A 23,582-nucleotide genomic window follows, 5' to 3' on the forward strand; every position below is an offset into this window, starting at 1 on the left:
TTAGACAGTAAACGCAGCTAGAAACCTCACCAGGAGCAAGAGAGGTCTAAAAGTGTGGTTTCTACCTTGTCTTCTGACTGAGGGTCGTAGGCTTTACCAGGCCGCCTTCACTGCTTAAACCCTCTGTCTTCAGACTGCAGGGAATGCTGCTCAGTGTTATGCAGCAGCCTGGAGGGAGAGCAGTTTGGAGGAGAAGGGATACATGTATATGCATGGCTGAGTCCCTTCTCTGTTCACGTGAAACTATCACAATACTGATAATCAGCTATATCCCAATACAAAATAAAAAGCTAAAAAACAAGTGTGTTTCTATGGACCAACAGTGCCCTTACCAAGGAGGCGTCTTAGAAACCCAGGGAGGCTTTAGGCTCCCCAGATCTGCTGAATCAGTATCTGCATCTTTAACAAGGTCTTCTGCCCCTCCCACCGCATGGTTCACGGACACAGTACAGTTTACGAGGTTGTATCTTCACAGAAACCCAAAGACCACCTGCCGCAGAACAGCGTCCGGGCTTCAGACAGTTGAACCAGATCCCCAGGTGATGCTTACAGCGTCAGCCCATCAGGTGCGGGTGTTTTCTTTGCAGTGACCCTCGAGTCCAGGCACTTTTACGATCCTCCCTGTTCTAACGCGAGGAGCCCGGGACAGTGAGCACGAGGCCTGCGCGCAGTCAGCCCGAGGCTCCGCGCTGTGCCGAGAAGGCCGGAGCCGGGGCTGCGGGCTGGGCCGTGGAGACTCCGGCTCTGGGACGGGAAGGCCGGAGCGCCGCGGGCTGGGCCGTGCGGACTCCGCGCTGTGCCGAGAAGGCCGTGGAAGCGCTGCCGGAGGACCACACCTCGAGGAGCGGGGGGAGACCCGGCCTGAGACGGAGGTGAGTCACCACGAAGGCGGCGCCTTGTAGGAAAGAAAAGCCTCGGTGACGGGCCTCATTTCGTCAGCGTTCCTCCTCAAATAAAGGTGTAGGCACAGCTTGCTTTTCTTTATGGCTGAAGCGACCCTTCTCCTGTGACTGTAGGCCCTGTGTCTAAGGGTACTTGGCATTTGGCTTCAGAAGACATTGTTCAGCTTAATAAAGTGTGTGTGTGTGTGTCAGAGAGAGAGAGAGAGAATGGGGGAATATATTCAGAAGGATCCAAGATGTGAGCAATTTCCAGGAGGCTGGAAAGTACGTTTAAAATTCATCCAAGAGCAGAAGGCTTTCTCAACAATTTTTTGGTCCAATTGTTGATATGTATTTAATGGAGGAAATGTATCATCATAGGCACTGAGCTAAGGAAGTCTTTATTTCCCACGGGGTTACCTTGAGACCATAGATTTTGACCCTCTGACTTTCCAGGGGCTGGGGTTTTTGAGGAAACCTCCGAGGGTTTCGGTCTGCTAGTCCTGGGGGGATGAGGGACTCTGACAAGCAACTGTCGTGCCTGAGAGCTGAGGGCGGTGTCTCTCTGCTCAGCAGTAGTTGTTGTTTTTTCCTGCTTTCATTTGTTGTGTCTCATGTTTTAGCTTGGATGTCACAGTACGATCAATAGGGGAAGAAAATGCAGGGTGATGAATGCCGGTGGTCGCTATTTTTGCATTCCTTTCTTTTCCTTCAGGACAAGAGGAAAACATGGCTTGAAATGATCTGTTGAGTGGGTTTCTTTCCTAGCCTTCCAGAGGGAAGGGAATGATGCAAGCAAGAGCAGGCCTGCCGCCATTTCTGGAAGTCGGGGGAGTCCACTGACCTGTGCGTTCAGCAAGGCTGCTGCTCATCAAACTGGAAACGGGTTCTGGTGTCTGTGTGTGGAAATGGCCATCCCCTGGCAAAGATATGGCTTTATCATCCAGGATAGGGTGTTCAAATCAGATCAGTTGCTCAGTCATGTCCGACTGTTTGTGACTCCATGAATCGCAGCACGCCAGGCCTCCCTGTCCATCACCAACTCCCGGAGTTCACTCAGACTCACGTCCATCCAGTCAGTGATACCATCCAGCCATCTTATCCTCTGTCGTCCCCTTCTCCTCCTGCCCTCAATCCCTCCCAGCATCAGAGTCTTTTCCAATGAGTCAACTCTTTGCATAAGGTGGCCAAAGTACTGGAGTTTCAGCTTTAGCATCATTCCTTCCAAAGAAATCCCAGGGCTGATCTCCTTCAGAATGGACTGGTTGGATCTCCTTGCAGTCCAAGGGACTCTCAAGAGTCTCCTTCAACACCACAGTTCAAAAGCATCAATTCTTCAGCTCTCAGCCTTCTTCACAGTCCAACTCTCACATCCATACATGACCACAGGAAAAACCATAGCCTTGACTAGACGAACCTTTGTTGGTAAAGTAATGTCTCTGCTTTTGAATATGCTATCTAGGTTGGTCATAACTTTCCTTCCAAGGAGTAAGCATCTTTTAATTTCATGGCCGTAGTCACCATCTGTAGTGATTTTGGAGCCCAGAAAAATAAAGTCTGACACTGTTTCCACTGTTTCCCCATCTATTTCCCATGAAGTGATAGGACCAGATGCCATGATCTTCTTTTTCTGAATATTGAGCTTTAAGCCAACTTTTTCACTCTCCACTTTCACTTTCATCAAGAGGCTTTTTAGTTCCTCTTCACTTTCTGCCATAAGGGTGGTGTCATCTGCATATCTGACGTTATTGATATTTCTCCTGGCAATCTTGATTGCAGTTTGTGTTTCTTCCAGTCCAGCATTTCTCATGATGTATTCTGCATATAAGTTAAATAAACAGGGTAACAATATACAGCCTTGATGAACTCCTTTTCCTATTTGGAACCAGTCTGTTGTTCCATGTCCAGTTCTAACTGTTGCTTCCTGACCTGCACACAAATTTCTCAAGAGGCAGATCAGGTGGTCTGGTATTCCCATCTCTTTCAGAATTTTCCACAGTTTTTTGTGATCCACACAGTCAAATGTTTTGGCATAGTCAATAAAGCAGAAATAGATGTTTTTCTAGAATGCTCTTGCTTTTTCTATGATCCAGCGGATGTTGGCAATTTGATCTTTGGTTCCTCTGCCTTTTCTAAAACCAGCTTGAACATCAGGAAGTTCACGGTTCACGTATTGCTGAATCCTGGCTTGGAGAATTTTGAGCATTACTTTACCAGTGTGTGAGATGAGTGCAATTGTGCGGTAGTTTGACCATTCTTTGGCATTGCCTTTCTTTGGGATTGGAATGAAAACTGACCTTTTCCAGTCCTGTGGCCACTGCTGAGTTTTCCAAATTTGTGGGCATATTGAGTGCAGCACTTTCACAGCATCATCTTTCAGGATTTGGAATAGCTCAACTGGAATTCCATCACCTCCACTAGCTTTGCTCGTAGTGATGCTTTCTAAGGCCCCCTTGACTTCACATTCCAGGATGTCTGGCTCTAGGTCAGTGATCACACCATCGTGATTATCTGGGTCGTGAAGATCTTTTTTGTACAGTTCTGTGTATTCTTGCCATCTCTTCTTAATATCTTCTGTTTCTGTTAGGTCCATACCATTTCTGTCCTTTATCGAGCTCATCTTTGCATGAAATGTTCCTTTGGTATCTCTGATTTTCTTGAAGAGATCCCTAGTCTTTCCCATTCTGTTGTTTTCCTCTATTTCTTTGCATTGATCGCTGAAGAAGGCTTTCTTATCTCTTCTTGCTATTCTTTGGAACTCTGCATTCAGATGTTTATATCTTTCCTTTTCTCCTTTGCTTTTCGCTTCTTTTTTCACAGCTATTTGTAAGGCCTCCCCAGACAGCCATTTTGCTTTTTTGCATTTCTTTTCCATGGGGATGGTCTTGATCCCTGTCTCCTGTACAATGTTATGAACCTCATTCCATAGTTCATCAGGCACTCTATCAGATCTAGGCCCTTAAATCTATTTCTCACTTCCACTGTATAATCATAAGGGATTTGATTTAGGTCATACCTGAATGGTCTAGTGGTTTTCCCTCCTTTCTTCAATTTAAGTCTGAATTTGGCAATAAGGAGTTCATGGTCTGAGCCACAGTCAGCTCCTGGTCTTGTTTTTGCTGACTGTATAGAGCTTCTCCATCTTTGGCTGCAAAGAATATAATCAATCTGATTTCGGTGTTGACCATCTGGTGATGTCCACGTGTAGAGTCTTCTCTTGTGTTGTTGGAAGAGAGTGTTTGCTATGACCAGTGCATTTTCTTGGCAAAACTCTATTAGTCTTTGCCCTGCTTCATTCTGTATTCCAAGGCCAAATTTGCCTGTTACTCCAGGTGTTTCTTGACTTCCTACTTTTGCATTCCAGTCCCCTATAATGAAAAGGACATCTTTTTTGGGTGTTAGTTCTAAAAGGTCTTGTAGGTCTTCATAGAACCGTTCAACTTCAGCTTCTTCAGCGTTACTGGTTGGGGCATAGACTTGGATTACTGTGATATTGAATGGTTTGCCTTGGAAACAAACAGAGATCATTCTGTGGTTTTTGAGATTGCGTCCAAGTACTGCATTTCGGACTCTTTTGTTGACCATGATGGCCACTCCATTTCTTCTAAGGGATTCCTGCCCACAGTAGTAGATATAATGGTCATCTGAGTTAAATTCACCCATTCCAGTCCATTTCAGTTTGCTGATTCCTAGAATGTCGACATTCACTCTTGCCATCCCTTGTTTGACCACTTCCAATTTGCCTTGATTCATGGACCTGACATTCCAGGTTCCTATGCAATATTGCTCTTCACAGCATCGGACCTTGCTTCTATCACCAGTCACATCCACAGCTGGGTATTGTTTTTGCTTTGGCTCCATCCCTTCATTCTTTCTGGAGTTATTTCTCCACTGATCTCCAGTAGCATATTGGGCACCTACTGACCTGGGGAGTTTTTCTTTCAGTATCCTATCATTTTGCCTGTTCATACTGTTCATGGGATTCTCAAGGCAAGAATACTGAAGTGGTTTGCCATTCCCTTCTCCAGTGGACCACATTCTGTCAAATCTCTCCACCATGACCCGCCCACCTTGGGTTGCCCCACAGGCATGGCTTAGTTTCTTTGAGTTAGACAAGGCTGTGGTCCTAGTGTGATTAGATTGACTAGTTTTCTGTGAGTATGGTTTCAGTGTGTTTGCCCTCTGATGCCCTCTTGCAACACCTACCATCTTACTTGGGTTTCTCTTACCTTGGGTGTGGGGTATCTCTTCACGGCTGCTCCAGCAAAGTGCAGCCATTGCTCCTTACCTTGGACGAGGGGTATCTCCTCACTACCGCCCTTCCTGACCTTCAATGTGGGATAGCTCCTTTAGGCCCTCCTGCGCCCATGCAGCCACGGCTCCTTGGACGTGGGGTTGGTCCTCTCGTCCACTGCCCCTGGCCTCGGTCGTGTGGTTGCTCCTCCCCGCTGCCGCCCTTGGGCTTAGGGGCGTGGGGTATCTCCTCCCGACCGCCGCCCCTGACCTTGGACGCGGGGTAACTCCTCTCATCGCTGCCCCTGGCCTCGGGTGTGGGTTGCTCCTCCCGGCCGCCGCCCCTGGCCTCGGGTGTGGGGGTGTGGGGTAGCTCCTCCCGGCCACCGATCGTGACCTCGGATACTGGGTATCTCCTCTCGCCGTTCCTGCGCCGTCGCAGTCAGGTACTCTCGGCTGCTGCCCCTGCCTTGGACATGGGGTAACTCCTCTTGGCCGCCGCCCTCTTTCCTGTGTTGGGCTGTTACCTGTGGCCACGGAATTTAAGGACTGCATCTCCACTAAGTCCTCAGGTCAGGAGGTACCTTTAGGCGCCGAGTGATACGACAAAGTTTCCCTCATTTTGTACTCAGCAGCCCGTGGTTCTGACTGGACGGTTATCCTGTTTCCAACAGCGATAGCCAGCCTGCTTGATTCTGCTCTCGGGCTGGGGTCAGGGGGCTTTGATCCTGTTCTAAGTTTACGCGAATGGACCCAGCTTCCTTTGTGAGTTGTGTACGGCTCTTTTCTTCTCAGTGCCTTCGCTATTTAGAAACACATGCAGTCATGAGTGTTTCATTTAAAAATAGCTTGGCTTTCACTTTGAGTGTGAGCATTTTTTTTAACACTGCAGTGAAAAGGTATCATGTTTTTTCTCTCACCCAACCCCAGCCATGGTAAAAAAAAAAAACAAAACAGCAACTCCAGGCATAAGAAGCGTTTGGTCAAAGAAGTAATGCACAAGGATAAAAACAAATTCAACCCAAACCCAAGAAAAAGCAAATGGTAGAATCTCTTTGCTATCTGACATGACAAGTAGGAAGGAGGGAAATCCATCCTGGTTTCTGTTCAAGTGTTGTGTTTTTTCTCCTCTCTCTCTGGTGTCGAGGCCAGTTCTCTGCAAGTCAAAGGATTCTGTTGTGAAGATCCCAGCCCCTTTACATCAGCGTGACTTTCTGAACCACGGGCGGCGTCAGAACGTGCACTGAGTTCTGTCCTTCTGTTTCTCCGTTAGCTTGATTGGGAGAGAAATGCTGCTGGAATAGTCTGGTGCCCTCCTCTCTGGGGAGAGGAGAAGCCCGCATTTCGGTAACTCATGGGCACTGTGTCCAGACTTAGAAGGAAGTCACATCCAGCTCCCTCTGCCCAAGGAGTCAGCCTCAGAACCGGAGGCCCTGGGGGGCTTTGGCCTTTAGGAGCAACTTCAGAAGCACTGGGGCTCATCTCTGGCGAGCTGGGACTTTGTCCTTTTACCCACTTGTGAGAAGATGAGACAGTATTTTATGAGCATCCGTAAAGGGAACTATGGGATCCGTTTGCTGTTCAGTCACTCTGTCATGTCTGACTCTTTGCGAACCCATGAACTGCAGCACGCCAGGCCTCCCTGTCCTTCACCATCTCCTGGAGCTTGCTCAAACTCATGTCCATTGAGTTGGTGATGCCATCCAAACATCTCATCCTCTGTCGCCCCCTTCTCCTCCTGCCCTCAATCTTTCCCAGTACCAGGGTCTTTTCCAGTGAGTTGACTCTTCGTGTCAGGTGGCGAAAGTATTAGAGCTTCAGGTTATGGAATCTGTTCAGTTCAGTTCAATTGCTCAATCATGTCCAACTCTTTGTGACCCCATGAATCACAGCACATCAGGCCTCCCTGTCCATCACCAGCTCCCGGAGTTCACTCAGACTCACGTCCATCCAGTCAGTGATGCCATCCAGCCATCTCATCCTCTGTCATCCCCTTCACCTCCTGCCCCCAATCCCTCCCAGCATCAGAGTCTTTTCCAATGAGTCAACTCTTCGCATGAGCTGGCCAAAGTACTGGAGTTTCAGCTTTAGCATCATTCCTTCCAAAGAAATCCCAGGGCTGATCTCCTTCAGAATGGACTGATTGGATCTCCTTGCAGTCCAAGGGACTCTCAAGAGTCTTCTCCAACACCACAGTTCAAAAGCATCAATTCTTTGGTGCTCAGCTTTCTTCACAGTCCAACTCGCACATCCACACATGACCACTGGAATCTGTTAGAGCCATTAAAAAGTCCTAGTTTGCAAAATTGCCTTTTCTTTGATTGAACTGGTTTTTAAAAATGAAAAAATACCAGATCCTCCCTTACTACTAGAAATTGGCACAATGCCACGTGTTGACGTTGGGGAGAATCACAAAAGTCATCCATGATTTTCTGAGAAAGGCCACGTTTGTTAGAAAATAAGGCAGGAGCCTTCTCTTGGGGTTTGGGCACATCCATTTTCTACTGAATAAACAGTCACACCTTCTTGTGCACCTGCTGCATGACCTGTATACTATAAATTCTGAATCTGCCTTTCATCATTGCTACAAGTTGCAGACCTCTTTGTGAATGCTGCTTCACTTTCCGGGTGGAAATCCTGCAGTCTGAAGAGCAGAGTGTGGGCTTAGTGTCTGAAGAGCCCAACAATCTAAGAGCTTTGAAACAGCAACCTGCTGTACGTGACCTCCTCGTTGCTTTCACTACAGTATCCTTTCGAGGTCAAGTGCCGTTAAAATCATGAAGAATGATACAGGGCTGCCCATGTACAGTTGTGGGGGTTGTACACTGCACTATTCCAGGAGTGTGCCACATCTGTCATAGACATCATAGAATTACTTTATATTTCCATAATTTTCTAGCAGAAGACAGTAAACTGTCATATTCTAACAAGTGTATTATGACAACCTTCTGATGGAAGTATCTTTGGTTAAAAAAGAATCCCCTTTCCTTTAAAAATAGATATGGGCAGAAATAAATTAGGAGCTTGGAATTAACATAATACAATGCTATGTATAAAACAGAAAACCAACAAGGGCAGAATGTATAGCACAAGGAACTATATTCAGAATTTTGTGTTAGCTTATAAGGGTTAGGGTTAAGAATCTGAAAAAGAATGGGTTCAGGTATGTGTACAGCGGAATCACTTGGCTGCATACCTGAACCTAACAACACTGTAAATCAACTATAGTCCAATTTAACATTTTTGTTTGATTTTTTTAAAAAATGAGAATAAAAATAGATATCAACAAAAAAAAAGCGAGATTTAAAAACAAAATTCCTTTGCCTACTTTGCAGAAAAGTGCCTCACAGGTTAGTGGTAGAAGAGAGAGACTTCCTTTCCTAAATCCTCTCTGTCATTTCTTATTTCTAAAGAATGTCTTGTCCCAATTCTGGGAAAGACTGAAGGCAAAAGAAGCGGGTGGCAGAGGATGGGATGGCTAGATAGCATCACCAACTCCATGGACAGAATTTGAGCAAACTCTGGGAGACAGCAAAGGACGGAAGCCTGGTGTGCTGCAGTCCATAGGATGGCAAAGAGCTGGACACAGCTGAACAACAACAAAGTCATCACAAAGAGGAGACATTCCTAAACTTTCTTTTTGCCGGAAAAGTAAATATTTTAAGCTGTTTGTTTTAAGGAACAACATAGAAAAGATTTGTATTTCTTTTGGAACTTTATTTTGGTTAAAATAAGCAGGTCATCTGTTGAGGCTTAGATATCTTGTTATAAAGAGATTTAAGTGTTTAATGATAAACTGATTATTGTAATTATTTATTACAGTAGCAGCAATTCCTCCAAACTCTATTTTTCCTCAAAATGTGAATTTAACTGCTGTATTTAAAATGGATAGCCAACAAGGCCCTACTGTATAGCACAGGAAACTCTTCTCTGAGTTATGTGGTGGCCTGAGTGGGGGATTTGGGGGCGGATGGATACATGTATATCACTCTGCTGTGTACCTGAAACCGTCACAACATTGTTATTGTTATACTCCATCCAATATAAAATAAGTTTTTAAAATAAATGTCCCCTCAAAATAAAGAATGTCTGCTTATGGGAAGTTGGGGCCTGAGGCCTGTGTGCCCGTGGGTCAGTGTCAGATGATTCAGCGCCCTTCAGAGCTCACCTGTTCGGAGCTCAGGTGTCTGGTCCGATCCAGTTTGTGAAAAGTCCCCAGTGACCCTAGAGTTGGAAGGTGAAGCAAACGTTCTCCATGAGCACCAGCCCGCTTCTTGTGAACTAGCACACAGCTTCCTGAAAAGCTTAGCAGGTTAGCTATGAATTTATACATGTAGGTTTTCGAGGACAACTCTTCTTCAAAAACCTATAGCTCCACTATGTTTCTGCCTCTAAGACCCCACACCCACCCCCAATTTGGGCTGGCTGGTGGAAAATGTCTCCCTCCGCGGGTCAGGACAGTAGTTCTGAGGTCTGATAAACTGGGTGGGGAGAGCCGCCTCGGTCACAGCTTCAAGTCGGTGGTGGCTGAGGTCCTGCAAGTTGACAGGTGATTTCTTTTCTTTGTATTTATTTTTAATTGGAGTGTAATTGGGGGAGGGAAGCTGGAGCATTGTACTTTGTTCGAATATTCATCCGCTGCCCTGGCTCTTGAGCACCTGGGCAGCCGCGAGCCTGGTGCAGGCGGTCCCGGCCGCGGTTCAGGTGACTAAGCGCCTGTGTTCCTGCTCGCCTGCCCCATTCCTAAGCTTTGAGACTTGCCACCATGCTTCCTGCCACGTGCATGCACATCTCATCTTCCTGTTGAGTCTGAACTCCCGTAACTGACCTCATGAGGGGTTTAGTCACCATGGAGAACCCACGTCCAGAAAACATTCCCCATGGTACATCTGAAAAGACTTCCTCATAGTCCAAGGCGAGTGCAATTTCTGGAAGAATCTGGCTCATGCTGTGTTGGGGGGAAAGAGCTTCCTGATCGTTTGTCTTCCTCATCAGATGCTTAGCCTCTCACTTGGAAGAAGCTTCTGGGTGAGCTCGGGAAATTTTACAGGACATGATTCCAGCAAACTCCTGGGCAGTTGTGCCACCCTGTCGTTTTGCAGGTTCTTGGAAAGTGGGGAAGCGTGAAGGATCTTCCGGTTCACCCCATGTGACCTTGGGCAAGTCAGTGGTCCTATTTGCCTTGCCTGCGAAGGGTCAGTATGCTCTCCAGTTGTTCTTGAATTTCCTCTGCACAAGAATCTCTTGGTATGCACGTTAAAAATGTTCTAATATTGCCCCCATCCCCAGAATTTCTGGTTCCATAAGCCTGGAGGCGGGGCCCAGGAAATCTGGATTTTTGATCAGTATCACTGGGAATTCTGATGCTAGTTGTTTCTGTACTACCTGTTGAACATTATTATTTAAATAAAAATGCACCATTCATCACATGCTTAGTCATGTCTGAATCTTTGTGATCCCATGGACTGTAGCCCATCAGGCTCCTCTGTCCCTGGGATTTCCCAGGCAAGAATACTGCAGTGGGTTGCCATTTCCTCCTCCAGGGGATCTTCTCTACCCAGGGATGGAACTTGTATCTCCTATGTCTCCTGCATTGCAGGCAGATTCTTTACCACTTGAGCCATTGTAAACAATAAAGTGCCTTGCTCATGTGAAGATTGTTCCTGATACTAAAATTAGGAATTACTAACCTTGCATTGTCCACTGTCTTTTCAAGGCAGCCAAATAGATGAGTTTCAGAGTGTGAGATTGCTCTTTAAATTCCCCACCTGAATAGGCAAATCTGTTGGAATAATTTTCATGATGGTTTATTTTTTCTTCCTTGTGTTTTCTGAATTACCAAGTGAATGCATGTTTGCTTAAAAAAATTGCAAAAGATGCTGCCGTGTGTAGGGTGAAAAAAGAAGGGTCATTTCACTCTCCCTGCCAATGCCTGTAGCATCTCTGACTTATTGGGTGATGGGCCCAATAAGGCCCATGAGATGGGCTTCAGAGCTGAGAAATCTGTCTTATTTTTCAGGTTCCCCAGGTGACTGCAATAATCAGCTAGATATTAGAGATGCTCTGAAGTGACTTTTCAAATATTGTCATCATTCAGTCCCAAACAAGAAGTTGACTTTAACCCATCTTTCTATTTAAAATTCATGAAAATATCTGCCCCAGATTCGATAGGACTCATTAAATCTCGTCACAGTGCTGTCAGTGGAGGCCGCATGGTGCTGACTGTGGAGGGAAGCTTCATTCTGCAGCTTTGGGGGAGCGGCCGGACGCCTCTCTCCCCAGCGCCCCTCCAGGTGTGAGTGAGGGGAGAGAGGGCAGCTTGTTAACAGTCCTGGCTTCAGCCCTGGGGAACAGAATGAACAGAGGGAGGGAGCACCCCTCCTGACTTCCCATGCACTGGAGACCCGAGTTGAATACGTGCAGGTCTTAAATTGCTCTGAGAGTCACCAAGAGGGCTGTCCTGGGAAACCAGTGGTTGATGCCGGCAGTATACAGCACCTCTGGTTGTGCGGGTGAGCGTCAAAGGGGCTTATCCTGGTGGGATTATGGAGAGAGGGTCTGCGCAACAGACAAGGTTAGACAAACCTCCGGGCTTGCGGAGCCCCGCTGTCTCTTGGTTGCTGTGTCCTACTTTGTGCCTGTGTGAAGCCTTGAGCTCTGCAAAGCTGGGGCTGAAGAACCAAGATACTGGGAGAACCCAAAAGAGCACTGGGAACGGTCAAGCCAGTCAACTCTTTTTTCCAACACTTCCTCAGCACAAAAGGAATATGTTCTGGTAGTGAATTTCAGATGATTTGAAGAAACAATAGCAACAAAAATTCAAGACTCAGTCTTTCCACCTGGAAATGGTCACCATCAATATTGTAGGCTTGTGTGTGTGCTTGCATTTTTTAAATTTTATTTTAAATTGAGGTATAGTAGGACAGGGAAGTCTGGTATGCTGCAGTCCATGGGGCTGCAAAGAGTCGGACATGACTTAATGACTGAACAATAACAAATAGTTGATTTATGCTGCATTCCTTTTTTAAAAAAACAAAATTGGTCATTTTCTTCTTTGGGAAAAATATCTTCATCTCCTCTTTCCAGTTCTTCATTGGGTTGTTTGTTTTTGCTGTTGTTGTTGTTGAGTTGTACAAGATCTTTATGTATTTTGGACATTCGGTTCAGTTCAGTCGCTAGGTCGTGTCCAGCTCTTTGCGACCCCATGAATTGCAGCACACCAAGCCTCCCTGTCCATCACCAACTCCTGGAGTTCACTCAAACTCATGTCCATTGAGTCCGTGATGCCATCCAGCCATCTCATCCTCTGTCGTCCCCTTCTCCTCCTGCCCTCAATCCCTCCCAGCATCAGAGTCTTTTCCAATAAGTCAATTCTTAGCATGATGTGGCCAAAGTATTGGAGTTTCAGCTTCAACATCAGTCCTTCCAGTGAACACCCAGGACTGATCTCCTTTAGAATGGACTGGTTGGATCTCCTTGCAGTCCAAGGGACTCTCAAGAATCCTCTCCAACACCACAGTTCAAAAGCATCAATTCTTTGGCACTCAGCTTTCTTCACAGTCCAACTCTCACATCCATACATGACCACTGGAAAAACCATAGCCTTGACTAGACAGACCTTTGTTGGCAAAGTAATATCTCTGCTTTTGAATATGCTATCTAGGTTGGTCATAACTTTCCTTCCAAGGAGTAAGCATCTTTTAATTTCGTGGCTGCAGTCACCATCTGTAGTGATTTTGGAGCCCAGAAAAATAAAGTCTGACACTGTTTCCACTGTTTCCCCATCTATTTCCCATGAAGTGACGGGACCAGATGCCATGATCTTCTTTTTCTGAATGTTGAGCTTTAAGCCAACATTTTCACTCTCCTCTTTCACTTTCATCAAGAGGCTTTTGAGTTCCTCTTCACTTTCTGCCATAAGGGTGGTGTCATCTGCATATCTGAGGTTATTGATATTTCTCCCCGCAATCTTGATTCCAGCTTGTTCTTCTTCCAGTCCAGCGTTTCTCATGATGTACTCTGCATATAAGTTAAATAAACAGGGTGACAATATACAGCCTTGACGTACTCCTTTTCCTATTTGGAACCAGTCTGTTGGGCCATGTCCAGTTCTAACTGTTGCTTCCTGACGTGCTTACAGATTTCTCAAGAGGCAGATCAGGTGGTCTGGTACTCCCATCTCTTTCAGAATTTTCCACAGTTTATTGTGATCCACACAGTCAAATGTTTTGGCATAGTCAATAAAGCAGAAATAGATGTTTTTCTGGAACTCTCTCGCTTTTTTTATGATCCAGCAGATGTTGGCAATTTGATCTCTGGTTCCTCTGCCTTTTCTAAATCCAGCTTGAATATGTGGAAGTTCATGGTTCATGTATTGCTGAAGCCTGGCTTGGAGAATTTTGAGCATTATTTTACCAGCGTGTGAGATGAGTGCAATTGTGCGGTAGTTTGAGCATTCTTTGGCATTGCCTTTCTTTGGGATTGGAATGAAAACTGACCTTTTCCAGTCCTGTGGCCACTGCTGAGTTTTCCAAATTTGCGGCCATATTGAGTGCAGCACTTTCACAGCATCATCTTTCAGGATTTGAAATAGCTCAACTGGAATTCCATCACCTCCACTAGCTTTGTTCATAGTGATTTTGGACATTAACCTACCCCTTATCAGATATGTGATTTGCAAATATCTTCTACATACTGTATGACTGCACTCATATATGAAATATAAAAAATGAATGAACAAATGAACATACAGAACCATTCAAAAACAAATGGGTAGGCACTTCCCTGGTGATCCAGTGATTTCGAATCTACCTTCCAATGCAGGGGACACCAGTTCAACCCCTGCCTGGGGAGCAAGATCTCACATGCTGCAGGGTGACTAAGCACTTGCGTCCCATCTAGAAAGAAGTCTACAAGCCCAGCAGAAGAGCCTGCATGCTGCCAACTAAGACTGGATGTGGCCAGACTTTTTTTAATAAGTAAATATTAATAATAAAAAAGATGGGGAGGTAAAGAGAGCAGAGTGCTGGTTACCAAAGAGGAAGGGGTTGTGTATATTCATGCTCAGCCGCTCAGTCGTGTCCAACTCTTTGCGACCCCATGGACTGTAGCCCATCTGGTTCCTCCATCCATGGGATTTTCTAGGCAAGAACACTGGAGTGGGTGCCATTTCCTTTTCCAGGGGATCTTCCTGGCCCAGGGATCCAACCTATATCTCCTGCACTGACTGGCAGATTCCTTCCCAGTAGTGCCACCTGGAAAGAGAAGAGTGGAATGGAGGAATGGAGGCATGTAAAACAGATAAAGGGGATCCACTCTATGATGATGAAAATGAAATTTCTGGTGGTGGACTTGCTACAGGACACAGATGTAAGAATATAATGTACACGTGATGCTTTCATAACATTAGAGACCGTTGTTAGAAACTCAATAAAAATAAACTTTAAAAAATTGGAGTCCAACCACTCAGGTCTGTAACTTTCTTATTCTTAGTGTATTAATATATTTTCATTCCTTTTAGTGTAACTTTGCATTTTGGGGGTCATTTTGAGACAATAAAAATTTGTAACATTTACACATATAGGACTGAAGTCTTTTTTCTGGAAGCATTTGAGGATAAGTGTGTCTGCTCACCCCCCAGATACTATGGTATGTATTTCTTACAAACGAGGAAGCAATTCTACATAATCATCATACAACCACATGTTTGGTGCTAAGTTGCTTTAGTCGTGTTCAGCTGTTTTCAGCCCCATGAACTGTAGCTCACCAGGCTCCTCTGTCTTTGGAATTCTCCAACCCATACTAGACAGGGTTGTCATTCCCTCCTCCAGGGGATCTTCCCAACCCAGGAATCAAATCTGCATCTCTTATGTCTCCTGCGTTGGCAGGCAGGTTCTTTACCACTTTCGCCACCTGGGAAGCCCATTTATGATTCTCAGATTCTGTTCAAGTTGCACCGGTTGGCCCAACGATGTCTTTCATAGTGAAAGCTTCCAGGTCAAAATCACACGTTGCTTTTGGTGGTCTTGCCCCTTCAAGTGCCTTGAGTCCAGGATGTGGCCTCGGTCTGTGACTGACTCCTGTGACCTGCACGCTTCTGAGAATGGCAGGGCGGTGTTTAGTTTGTTCCATGTCCCTCGCTTTGGGTTTGTCTGATGTCTCCCCCAATCGGATCCAGGTTGAGCGTCTTCACCAGGGGTATTCCAGAAGTGAAGCTGCCTTGAAATTTAACTCTGTCCCATCACTGGTAATGTTCCCTCTGATTGTTAGATTATGGTGGGGTCTACCAGTCTTGTCCTCTGTATTTACTCTTCTCCTCATTGGAATTAAGATATTTCATAGGGAGGAGTTTTGAGACTGTGTAAACATCCCATTTATCACTGGACTATTGGCCTGCCTGCCTGTATGGACTCCTGGTTTCCTACTTTATTCATTGGATTACAATCCATTACTGTTATTATTGCTTTAAATACTCAAATTGTCCTCAGTGCGGTGGTGCAGTTGGTAAAGAATCCATCTGCAGTGCTGGAGACTCAAGAGACATGGGTTCAATCTCTGGGTTGAGATGATCCCCTGGAGCAGTAAATGGCCACCCACTCAGTATTCTTGTCTGGAGAATCCCATGGACAGGGCAGCCTGGTGGGCTGCAGTCCAAGGGGTTGCAAAGAGTTGGACATGATTTAGCATACACATGTGTGGTCTGAGGGAGCCCTCTCAGTTTGGCTTCAGATTTTTGAAAACATGTTTCTATCATTTTTCAAGCACATTCTTACACAAAAAGATGTTCCAGGCTCTTGTACTTTTTCTTCCCCAGCACAGGAAGCAGCCCTTTCTCTGAATCTCTCGTTTCTTGTTGTGGATATCGGTACATAGGAGCCAAGATCTGGGAGCTAGGTTTGCTGCATGGCAGGCAGTTTCTTTTCCATAATTGCTTTACAATCTTGTGTTGGTTTCTACTGTACAATGAAGTGAGTTAGCTGTGTGTGTGTGTGTGTCTGTCTGTCTGTCTGTATCTCCGCTCTTGAGCCCCCTGCCCCGTCCCATACCCTCACCCCACCCCTCCAGGTCATCACAGAGCACCGAGCTGAGCTCCCTGTGTACACAGCAGCTTCCCACTAGCTAATCTGTTTCACACATGGCCGTGTATATGTCAATCCTAATCTCCCAATTCACCCCACCCTTCCTCCCTGCCCTGCATCCACATATCCGTTCCATGCGTCTGAGTCTCGATTCATGCCCTGAAAATAGGTTCAACAGTGCCAGCTTTCTAGATTCTGTGAGTGTGTTAATATACAATTTTTTTTTCTTTCTGACTTCACTCTGTGTGACAGACTGTGGGTCCATCCACATCACTACAAATGACCCAGTTTTGTTCCTTCTTATGGCCAAGGAATACTCCATGCGTGTGTGTGTGTGTGTGTGTGTGTTTGTGTGTATATGGCCAAGGAATACTCCATGCGTGTGTGTGTGTGAGTGTGTGTATATATATGCCACATCTTTTTTATCCATTCCTCTGTTAGTGGGTGTTTAGGTTGTTGCTTCATAACATTTTCATTGCATGGTTTGTTTACTGACTTATGTTTTTTGCCTTTATTTTTTGAAACATAGCTATTATCTTTGAGTGACTCTTGTCACTGCAACTCAGGACTCAATAAATATGACTGACGTACATGAAAGCCATTTTCCAAACTCCACAGAATCTTGTTCTTTCCATCACATGGCCGTAGAGATTGAGGCTGACCATTGAGCATTTGTGGTAGATTTCCTTCTTGTGGCAGTCATTCTTGCTGCCCCAGAATACTCCTGGTTCTTCTCCCTTCCAGGCACATGGGTGGGCCACACAGTGAGTCTGTGGTCAAGCAACCTGCCAGCAAAACAAGATAGAGGCGATGTGTGTCACTTCCATGAAGACACTCCCAAAGCCCATGTGCAATCTACTTTCTTCTCAGCTCTTCCTGTGGTGAATGTAGAAGAACAGACGGAAATATCTTTGTTGGTGATAAGATCTCAGTCATGATGAACAAGTCTCCCTACTGACCTGTGCTGGGCATGAAGCATGAACACAAAATACACATCTGATCAGTTTCAAGATTTATATTTTGTTGTTGCTGTTGCATTCTCCAGACTATCCTGATGAAACATTGCTTAAATAGAATAAAATAGATTATGACATCTTAGTGCTAACACTTCACTTCTGTTTGCAAGAAGCAGCTGCTGATGAAAATAGAATTTGGACGATGACCTTTTAGACAAGAGAAGCAAAGGAGCAAGTGTGAACTGACCCCTAATTTTCTCTAGGCACGAAAATCATTTCAGCCAGGAATGTTGTGAAACCCTCCAAAATATACCCACTAGAGACCCGTGCAGTGCAGACCACTGATGAACTGGACGGGCTGCCAGGCCTCTCATTTCCTCCTCTAATTTCCATGATTATCAAAATGATGAAGTGTGGCCAGTTCATTAAAATCTCTCTTTGAAGGCTGACCCAAGGCTCCTCGCACGTCTGTGTCTCCATCTGTGTCTAAGTGATAAATGCCTACAGCATCCTTCACAAGGCCTGGCTCAGAGGCCAGTTGGTCACATCTCATACTGTTGCCTTCTCTGGCCAGCCCTCTGGTGACTCAGGCAGTAAAGAATCTGCCTGCAATACGGGAGACCTGGGTTCGATCCCTGGGTTGGGAAGATTCCCTGGAGAAGGGAATGGCAACCCACTCCAATGTTCTTGCCTGGAGAAGCCCATGGACAGAGGAGCCTGGTGGGCTACAGCCCAGGGGGTGCAAAGAGTCGGACACGACCAAGCAGCTAAGCTCAGTGTGGTGGGGCAGGAAAGCGGTGGCTGGACGAGAGACTGCCAGTGCTGCTGTGTTCTGTCTCTGAGTATCATCCCTTTTCCCAGAAATGAAAAACTCCCATTTTCTAATCAGTAGGCTCCATTCTCTTCCTTGAGCTTTTTCATCCGATGTCACATGCAGGCTCAGTCAGCAAGTCTGGGTCTTCACCCTTTCCCTAGGCTCAGGCATGTACGAAGGCTGAAGGTAGACACCAAACAGCACAGCCCTGCTTCTCGACTTTGATGTGGTCTTGTTAGGATTCAGATGCCTGCCCAGTCAGTCAAGGGTGGGACCTGAGATTCCACCTCACTACTGTGGTCCGCTAACTGGTTCTGATGTTGCTGATTCTTGGACTGCACTTTGTGTATAACAAATCAGAGGAGGAAATTCCCTGGCAGTCAAGTGGTTAGGGCTCTGTGCTTTCACTGCAGAGGGCCCAACTTCAATCCCTGGTTGGGGAACTAGGATCCTGAAAGCCATGTGGTGCAACCAAAAAAAAAAAAAAAAAAAAACAAGCAAAAAAAAAAAAGAGGAATAGTCCCTGTTCTGATGGATGCCAGCATCTTGAGGAGGAGATGAAGAGCCACAATACTGGAGATAGAAGCACACGCGTGGAAATAGTAATGGAGGTAAACATGGTTTTAGGCATTTTTGCACACTATCCTAGGAGTCGCATTTTAAGCAGGGCCTCCTTAATGGCGACATCACAAGTTGGGTTCCCCAGGAAGCAGATGCTGGGACAATCTGAGGTGTAAAGTATTTATGAGAGACCAACATGTGGGAAGGAAGGGAGAGGAAGCAGGAAGGGCAGAAGGAAAGGACAGAGATGCAGGCCAGCAGAGCTCAGTTTACCCCAGGGAGGAGCTAATGTTACTAACAGAGTGTCCAGCACTGAGTAGGCGTCTGCACACCCGCCCCACTGTGCCCAGCTCCGGGGAAGGGCGTGGCCTCCACCAGGCAGGCAGACCCCAGAGGCACTGCAGCTGGAGTCTGGGGCCACTGCCTCCATGCAGCCTCGTGCTTTCGGGAGGCGGGGTCTGGGTGCTGTGTTTCTGTGTCCACCACACTGGTATTGGGAGAGCTAGGGCAGAATTCTGCTCCCATGATTAGAAACCCAACTATCTAGTGGGTAGTTTTGTGTGACTTCCCACAGCTGGTAAATAGAGCCATGGATCAATCAATTTCCAAAGTGGGATTTTCCCACAAGATGCAACTCCTCAATTGTGTAGACTTTGGAGGGGATGAAGGCTCCCATTAAATGGTAATAAGTAGAGGAGAAATCCAGGCAGGCAGACCCCTCAGGGAATGAGACACCCATGCCCCCTCCCGGGGGCTTACCCCAGCCAAATAGGCAGTGGCCAGCATGTGGCTATAGCATGTTAGCTAGGAAAGGCTAGGGGCTTAAACAAAATCCAGAGAAGTGAGAGTGTACGTAAGGTCTTCACAAACAGATAATTCAGAGACTATTGATCCTGGTTTCCTGGAGTTTTTTTAGACTTCAGTAAGATAGCAGGCCTGGTGAGTGGTAACTGGTGATTCGTTTCATGCAGTTCAGCTTCCATGTGTCTGTTCAGAATTGCTCAGCACCTCCCATTAGGCCACACACCAGCCAACACAGGTGATGAACGCTTCACAGGGATCTTAGTTTCTAGGTGTATCAGTCACTGTTGGCACGTAACAAATTGCCCCAAACTTAGTGGCTTAAAATAACACATTTTTTAAAAGATTTTTTTTTCATGTGGACCATTTTTTAAGTCTTTATTAGATTTGTTACAATACTGCTTCTGCTTTATGTCTTGTTTTCATGGCCGCGAGGCAGGTGGGATCTTTATCTCCCCCCATCCAGCCAGCCAGGGATCCAGCCAGCACCTCCTGCCTTAGAAGGCTACGTCTCAACCGGTCAACCACCAGGGAAGTCCACGGTCCCAACACGAGCAGATGATTAGGAATCTGAGCACAGCCTAGCTTGGGGTCTCCAGCCCAGAGTCTCTCAAGGGGACAATCGAGGTGTCAGCCGAGTCTGATGTCTCATATGAAGGCTACACTGGAGAAGAACCCACTTCGAAGCCCACTTAGGTGGTGGTTGGAAGAATTCATTTCCTTGAGGGAAAGGCCTCGCCAACAAGGCAGCTTGCTTCATGAAGCTGCTGAGATGGCAGTGGAGACACAGGCCGGCATGATGAGAGTCAAGGTTTTTACAGCCTGAAATGACATCCCATCTTTTTTGCCACGTTCTACTTATTAAGAGGGCTTCCCTGGGAGCTCAGTGTTATTAAAGAATCTGCCTGCCAATGCAGGAGACTTGAGTTCAATCTCTGGGTCAGAAAGATCCCCTGGAGAAGGAAATGGCACTCCAGTATACTAGCCTGGGAAAACCCATGGACAGAGAAGCCTGGCAGGCCACAGTCCATAGGGTGGAAAAAGAGTCAGATGTGACTTAGCGACCAAGCAACAACTAATTAGAACAAGATCCCAAGATTCAGCCTGTCCTCAATGAATGGGGCTACACAAGAGAATACTAGTAGGTGGAGATTATTGGAGGGTTTTAATAAATTAAAAAATTGATTCACGAAAAAATAACAGATTTTAGGAAACTGTCAACATTCAAGGTGAACCATTGAAAAAGAATTCTGATGAATTCACGGGGTAACTGGCATAATAAACGTGGTCCTCAAGGACACTCCCTGGTGGTCCACAGCTAAGCCTCCACGCTCCTGATGCTGGGAGCCCAGGTTCGAACCTGCTAGGGAACTAGGTCCCACCCGCTGCAGCTGAGACCCTGCACAGCCCAGAGCAAAAAGTGGTCCTGAGGGTTAACCAGGTCTGAGACTCCAGGGCAACAAAGGCATCCTCACTCTTTGGGGATGCTGAGTTTGGACATTAAAACTTAGAAGTTTTCAACTGATAACTTCATTTAATTTACCAGAACCTCACTCAGTGACAGAACTTGGAATGTTTGAAAGAAATACTTTGATCAGCCATTAGCACTGGTGATTAAACTCCGGGCACCCATGGCTTGTGAACTCCCTTATGGGTCCTTGCTTCTGTGGGTGACTTTGGTTTTGATCAAGGCTAGAGGACATGTGTCAGAGAAAGCAATGGCACCCCACTCCAGTACTCTTGCCTGGAAAATCCCATGGACGGAGGAGCCTGGTAGGCTGCAGTCCATGGGGTTGCTAAGAGTCGGACACAACTGAGCGACTTCACTTTCACTTTTCACTTTCATGCATTGGAGAAGGAAATGGCAACCCACTCCAGTGTTCCTGCCTGGAGAATCCCAGGGATGGGGGAGCCTGGTGGGCTGCCATCTATGGGGTTGCACAGAGTCAGACATGACTGAAGCGACTTAGCAGCAGCAGCAGAGGACATGTGTGGGTGCAGAGTGGAATTGTTCAGGGTCACACAGTGCAGGGAGGGAGTGGAGCTGCTTGCTGGTGGGGAAAACCACCTGAAGAGGCGCTGTGTGGTGGAGAAGGCCAGAGGAGCCATTAAACGTCTCTCTTTACTTTAGAAAACCATGGGGAAGGTTCTCAATTATTCACCAGTGCTTTGTGAAAAAGGAACCCTCTGGGAGATGTAGAGAGAAGAATGAGAGGGAAGCTTTGGAGCCATGTGGAAGCTCCTAAGATGGAAAGTAGGGGAAACGGAGTGCCTTGCCTCCCGTCTTTTCACTTACCTTTCTCAAACAAATTTAACATTTTTCACCAGCTCCCTGTGTGCTGGGGATGCAGAGACAGAGAAGACCGATATCGTTGCCGCTTTTTTAAAAGAGATTTATATGTTTCTTTCTTTCTTTTTTAATGTGAACCTTTTTAAAGTCTATTGACGTTGTTAATATCACTTCTGTTTTATATTTTGGTATTTCAGCCACTTGGCACATGGGATTTTAACTCCGGACCAGGGATCAGAAATGCATCCCCTGCCTTGAAAGGCTGTCTCAACCACAGCACCAGCAGGGAAGTCCCGCTGCTCAGGGTTAACAGAAGTGTCAACAGACTAAAGGAGGTGAGGAAGTGTCCCCAGGCTGACTGATGAGTCATGAGCTGAGGCAGACACGTGTGGCTGAGGAGAATACCTTCAAGGCCAGGCCTGCCCACGTGGGTGCACGCGTATTTGTACGCATACGTCGGTGCGTCTAAGGGACAAGACCAGCTCTTTGTGCCGAAAAAGGCTTTATCGAGCTCCTGAAGTGGCCTTTCCTGAAGCCCTAGTCGGGCCCAGATGAGTGGGTGAGGGCCCTGGAAGTCTCCTCTGGACCTGCCGCGTCTCCGCAGGATTACTGGGCGTTGTTCCCGGACCTCGGCTGGCAGGTGAGGTGATGAGAGGCCTCTGTTCACCGCCGCTGCTCCAAGTGTTTGCACAAGCCAGCGCTGACTTTCGCCTCCTCCGGAAGACCGAAGTCATGCATTTTTAATTGGGGTTTTTCAGCCAAGGAACAGACTGGCCTCCTGCCCGATTTGTGGGTGAGGATGTCGAGAGCGAGAACGCACCTCTGCCCTGCTGGCAGCAGATGGAAAGAAACCTCTTTCTTCCCTCCTCCACAGGCGGACTCTGTTTAAAGCACTGACTCCGGCCCGGGTTGAAGCCAACGGGCAGAAACTGGCTGGCTGGGCCTTGTCTTTCTCTGGCAGTTTAGGCTGGGACTGCTTTCCTCTCTGCTATTTCTCATCAACACTCTCTGGCAGATTCAGCGTAAAACTTTGTTATTCTAATTGTGTGTGTGTGTGTGTTGGGAGGATCTAAGGCTCCCCCAGAGCAATGTCAGCATCGTTTAAAACCATAGGTGATAACATTAATTTCTAATTCTTTGAAGTCTTTAAAAGAAAATAAAGCCTACAGCCTACACAGCACCCCCACAGGGACAATCTTCATTTGGCTCCGACTGGTAATTCAATTGTGATAGGTAAAGTTGTGCAGTCCTAGCAAAAGAGGAGAAAAAAAAGCAAAAGCGAGGGAGGAAAGGCGCCTGCCAGCAGCTGTCATCTATCTTGTGAAGAGTAAAAAGTGCTTACCCGTGTCCAGATAGTAAATCCTACCTGCTTTATTAAATAAATGTAGTATTTCACTCAGGAAAGGAGACCTTTGGAATATCTGGAAAATCTTGCAGGCTTTGAAATGGAATAAAGATTGATTTATATGGAGGTTCTCTAGTGTGTGTGTTTTTCTTTCCCCTGACACAAAGAATGGTAACTGAGACACGAGATTCATTTTAAAAGACCAAGAGAAGGAATTGGGTATTGGGCATTTCGATGCTTTATTTTTCTTTCTTAGAAGAAGAAGGACCATGGTGCTTATTGGAGAAGCTCTCATGGCTCAGGCGTCACAGTGAATGTGAAGGGTCCGTCTGAGCCTGTCACATAGCAGGCATTCAGAATGGCAGCTGTTTTGGGAATGAAGGGTTTGCGCCCAGGTATTTAAAAAATGCTCATGTTTTATTTATTTTTATTTTCGGCTGTGCTGGGTCTTTGTTGCTGTGCGGGCTTTTCTCTAGTTTCAGAGAACAAGGTCTAGTCTTTAGTTGTGGCGTGTGGGCTTCTCACTGCGGGGGCTTCTCTTGTGGACTGTGGGCTCTAGGACATGAGGGATTCAGTAGTTACAGCCCCCAGGCTACAGAGCACAGGCCTGATAGTTGTGGCAT

General features: G+C 46.4%; 1 long non-coding RNA gene across 2 annotated transcripts in view; it reads left to right on the forward strand.

Annotated features, from left to right (window-relative positions):
* The first annotated feature begins 374 nt into the window (after positions 1-374).
* Positions 375-23,582, forward strand: part of LOC147359938 (uncharacterized) — a 64,197-nt gene continuing 40,989 nt past the window's right edge. Inside the window, exons 1-2 of one of the 2 annotated variants that reach the window (XR_015138545.1) lie at positions 466-872; positions 21,812-23,085. This is a non-coding gene — a long non-coding RNA (uncharacterized LOC147359938). Of the gene's footprint in view, positions 873-21,811; positions 23,086-23,582 lie in introns of those variants that run through there. The other variant, XR_015138546.1, reaches the window with a different exon arrangement.

Source organism: Bos grunniens, chromosome 13, assembly GCF_055505025.1.
Source record: "Bos grunniens cultivar Pamir isolate PY7600 chromosome 13, Bosgru_T2T1.0, whole genome shotgun sequence".
NCBI classification, from domain to species: Eukaryota; Metazoa; Chordata; class Mammalia; order Artiodactyla; family Bovidae; genus Bos; species Bos grunniens.